This window comes from Vicugna pacos, chromosome 14, assembly GCF_048564905.1.
Source record: "Vicugna pacos chromosome 14, VicPac4, whole genome shotgun sequence".
Taxonomy (NCBI): domain Eukaryota; kingdom Metazoa; phylum Chordata; class Mammalia; order Artiodactyla; family Camelidae; genus Vicugna; species Vicugna pacos.
In genome coordinates, this window is record NC_133000.1 from 67,780,121 (window position 1) to 67,784,415 (window position 4,295).

The 4,295-nt window shown below is 34.4% G+C and overlaps 1 non-coding gene across 1 annotated transcript; it reads left to right on the forward strand.

Moving 5' to 3' along the window:
* The first annotated feature begins 703 nt into the window (after positions 1 to 703).
* Positions 704 to 810, forward strand: LOC116283234 (U6 spliceosomal RNA). The gene has a single exon (XR_004192795.1). It is a non-coding gene; the product is annotated as a U6 spliceosomal RNA (small nuclear RNA).
* Positions 811 to 4,295: the final 3,485 nt, after the last annotated feature.

Sequence of the window (4,295 nt, forward strand, 5' to 3'; positions counted from 1 at the left end):
CAGTTCCACACTCAGTCCCGTGTTAGTCCAATTTGACGTCCTCTCTGAAGTCCCTCCTAGCTGTTGTGTTTTTTTCCTCTCCTCCACATGTGTGAACTCTTTTAAACATGTGCGACTGCAGCATTGTTGACTAGGTTTTGATGAAGTTTCAAAATAAACCTCTCCTTACTCTGATTGCCTAGAAAACATACATTGGATAATTAAATCAATTGGCTTAACAATTTGATCACATTAAATTTTATCAGTTAAAAACTACCTTTATGCTCCTGCTTCAAGTCCCTTGAAAGCTGGAATGTGTTACCATATGAAAGAAGTGATCAAGCCTCTGCTAATTTTAATGTGATTGAATTTAATAGTGGCAATTTTTAAGTAACAACTGAATTGTATAACTATCTAAGCAAAAATAATTCAGAGTTTGTGCTTGTGTTTAAACTGATATAAAGAATACTAATAACTGAAACTCTAGGGGTCATGATAAAATCAGAAAAAGAGAACAGAGAATACGTTAAATTTTCTATCATGAAACATTTGACATTTTAAATGTTTGGCATTCAAATTTAAATTCACATTTAAATGAGAGATTTCTGATGCAAGATGGGGAATTTAATTACAATTAAACGCAAAAAGGAAAAGACCCAATGTTAAATCTAATGATAAAAATTACATAATGGCAATTTAAAATCAAATAAAAATAATCTCCATAGTGCTCGGTTCTGCAGCACATAGGATAAAATTGGAATGACACAGAGAGGATTAGCAATGCCCCTGTGCAAAGACGACACGCAAATTCATGAAGGGTTCCATATTAAAAAAAAAATCTCCATAGACAAAATATTTGCTCCCATATCCGCTGTTTTCATTAGTATCCTAAGTGATGGGTCTAGAACTTCAGCTAAGGTGTACCAGCAGGGTCTCACCCACATCATGGTCCCCGTGGAGTGAGGATTAGCAAGTACTTGGGAAAAAAAATTGTAAAAATGCCAAGTTTCTATAAAGACAATGAAGAGGATTCCTTAAGAACACTCTTTAAGGCTGTCATTAAATCCCTGAAATTGACTGAATACAATTCCTTGAGGAAAATAACAAATATTATCAAACACATGAAGAAGGTACTGAAAACAAGAGAAGAAATTTCAAAACAGAGAAGATGAAGTGGTAAGAATTACCAGGTAATTAGAAAATTACAACAAACAGAGGAGCACAGCGAACACACAGTAGTTGGAGACAGAGAAGTACTGGGGATTTGGTTAATGGTCCAAGCAGACAGGGGCTTGTCTGCAGTGCTCTACTGCACGGCAAAAGGAGGAACGTTCGTATTTGACAACGGAAGTACACAATTAGAAAATGGCTGGAAGCCACTGTATGAAAATGCTATCAGTAATATACTAGATGGTGGTTCTTTGAATCATTATTCTCTATTTATTTCTAATTAGTCTCAGCAAATATGTAATTAATGGGAAGACAAGGATTTAAAAGCCAGTGACATCTTGTTATATTTAGAGGACAAAATAAGTCCAAAAATCTTTTTTTATTATGATAACAGATTGGTGTAAGCACCAAGATTATTTTATAATATGAAAACACATCAAAAATATGATGATTGATACTCTACTTCTGTTTTAGGAAAATGAGCCGTGTGTCTTTATTTTGGGCACTGCTTTACAGTGGAGAGGGAGATTTCTACATTCTTCCCCTTAGGTTCAGTGCGATGAAGGCAGCACACTTCACATTTTGCGTGGGCAGCAGGTGCATGTTATAACCTCTGAAGAAACGGAATCGGTAACTGGAAAGTGCAGCTTGCTCTTTGGCACCTGTAAATTATAATGGCATAACCTTTTAAAGTAATTAACTGGATGCCTTCATATGTTTATATTCTCTGTGATAAATTGTTGACTTTTCTTGCTTTAAAGTTTGGATAATAACATCGCTGTCACAGGTCGGAAGTTTAATTATTGATTTGTCAGGTAAAGGAGACTTGGATAAAAGATTACCAAAGCTCATATTAAAAGTCCCAATCCCTCTCTTCCCTCAGGAAAGGGAATTTTAGGAACCAGGTCTTCTGCTTCAGTGTGGACCATCTAATTCTCTCAACATCTAATTCTATTCTTTTTAAAGAAAAGTCCTAATAGAAATAAATACAGGCTCTTTGCACTGATAGAGTTTTCAATATGGTTTTACCATTATGTTACAATACAAATATATGGGAATGTCAGGATTTTAAAATTAATAACTAGATGAAATTTTTGTAGAATTTAAATATTATTTTATGAGGCCTAACCTATCTTATAAAGATAAGATATTAGCTGTTTATTATTACAACTAAATAAACTGAGGATTAGATAGTTTAAATGATCTTGCTCACACGTCTAGGCATTTTTCACTGTCAGAACTAGAAATTGAATTCTTCTAATGTGTGGCTCACTGGGGTTACCGTTGTACCACGCTGAGTTATTTACCTCTCAGAGCAAGAACACAGTCCTCATGGGTATTCTTTAGATCACTACCTGGAGGAGATTATAATACCTATTCTGATGAGCTGTGGTATCAAAATACCATGGAAAAATATTTCACCCTCTTCACCTCCTAGTGCACATCCCTGGAGATCCACAACAATGACAACACCACACACACACACACACACACAAACTTTTCAACTTTATTTAACCTAGAATTTTAAAAACATACCAAGGTAGACATTTTTGCCTAGCATCTTGGAACTAGTTTTTCAAGCTAGTTTAAGAAAATCTTTCAGGACTAAAGCATGAATCCTTGTATCAAATCTATTAGTCCTAATATTTATTTTGTTTCAGCAAAGCATGTACAATTAAGTATCAAGTTCACGCAATTATGTATCAAATTGAAAGGATAAATTAATGCCTGAAATATGAAAAACAACTAAATGAAAGTATATAATAATTTAGGGCATAGTCTAATGATAAATCATGGCTCCGACTAACACTGATTATAGGCACAATGTTGTCTTAAAAATGAGAATAAAGAGAAGTTGTAAGACATAATTAAAAACAATAGAGTTTATTCTTGCATCTAATAGAATAAATATTTATGGTGAAAATCTTTAAAAATAAATAAGATACAAATATAAAAACCACCATTACCAATTATTTGGAATCTTGTTCCCTTGGTAACTACACACACACACACACACACGTACACATGAACACATTTAAGCATTTATTTAGTATAATTAATAGGTGGTCTCATTCGCATTATCTAATTAACTCACTCATTCAGCCATCATTTATGATGTGCTCATTTAGTCTAAAGTACAGTGTTACACATTCCATTAAAAATTAGTATTTTCTTCAAAGTCTGTAAGGTTACACATGACCAGGTCCTGACTATTTTCTGATTGCTCCTTGGTTTTCTTTCAGATTGTCAAAAATGCTAAACGCTTTCATTCTCCAAGGTCTTTAAACCAACTTTTTTTTTCTCTGCCTGGAATGACCTCCTTACAACTCTCCAGCAGCCATCTCCTTTTCTTTTTTGGTCCTCAGTTTAAATGCGCTGAAATGTAGATGACGCAGCATGAAAAGTGTGGAAGCATTTAGTGAGCAGCTCCTGTGCTAAGTTCCGGACCTCATCGCACCCCCTGACTCCCAGCTCCTCCCTTGAAGCAAAAGGATTTAAATTTGGGACTGAGCTTCCTTCTTCGTCTCCCACATAACAAATCGTGGAAGGCACACGACAACACGGGTCTGGGGGTGGAGTGAATGATTGGATGGATACATGAATTCGGAAGAATCTGCAGAGGGGAATTGTTTGCGAACTTAAAATATGTGATGAAAATGAATCTGGTTGAGGAAAACCACAATCACCTAGCATTGTAGTCAGAAAGTAAAAAATGATGATAAACTTTTAGGCAACAAGGTCTTTTATTGGCTTTTCTTCTTAAATACGTTGATTTTTCTTAGTATATTTTTATGACCAATGTTCAACAACATTGCAATATTAAAATGTTTATTTCCTAGAATCATTTAATCATTAGACTATTTTTTAAAAAAGGAGAAACATATAGTTAAGAAAATATTAACGGGTTAAAAAACCCCTCCTGGTTATGAGGCGATGTGCTAAACAAAATTTAGTTTCTCTTTGATCTTTTGGTCTCATCACATTTCTTTAAATCTTTCTGAAGGAAATCAATAACCTATCAAGTGCACAAGGATACTTGATAGTTTAATTTCAGAAGACCCCCCCCAAATCAATAGTTTTAATGGTTTACAGGCTTAAAAACTTTCAATAAAGCAGCAGACTACGCAGATAGTATTTTTAAAGTA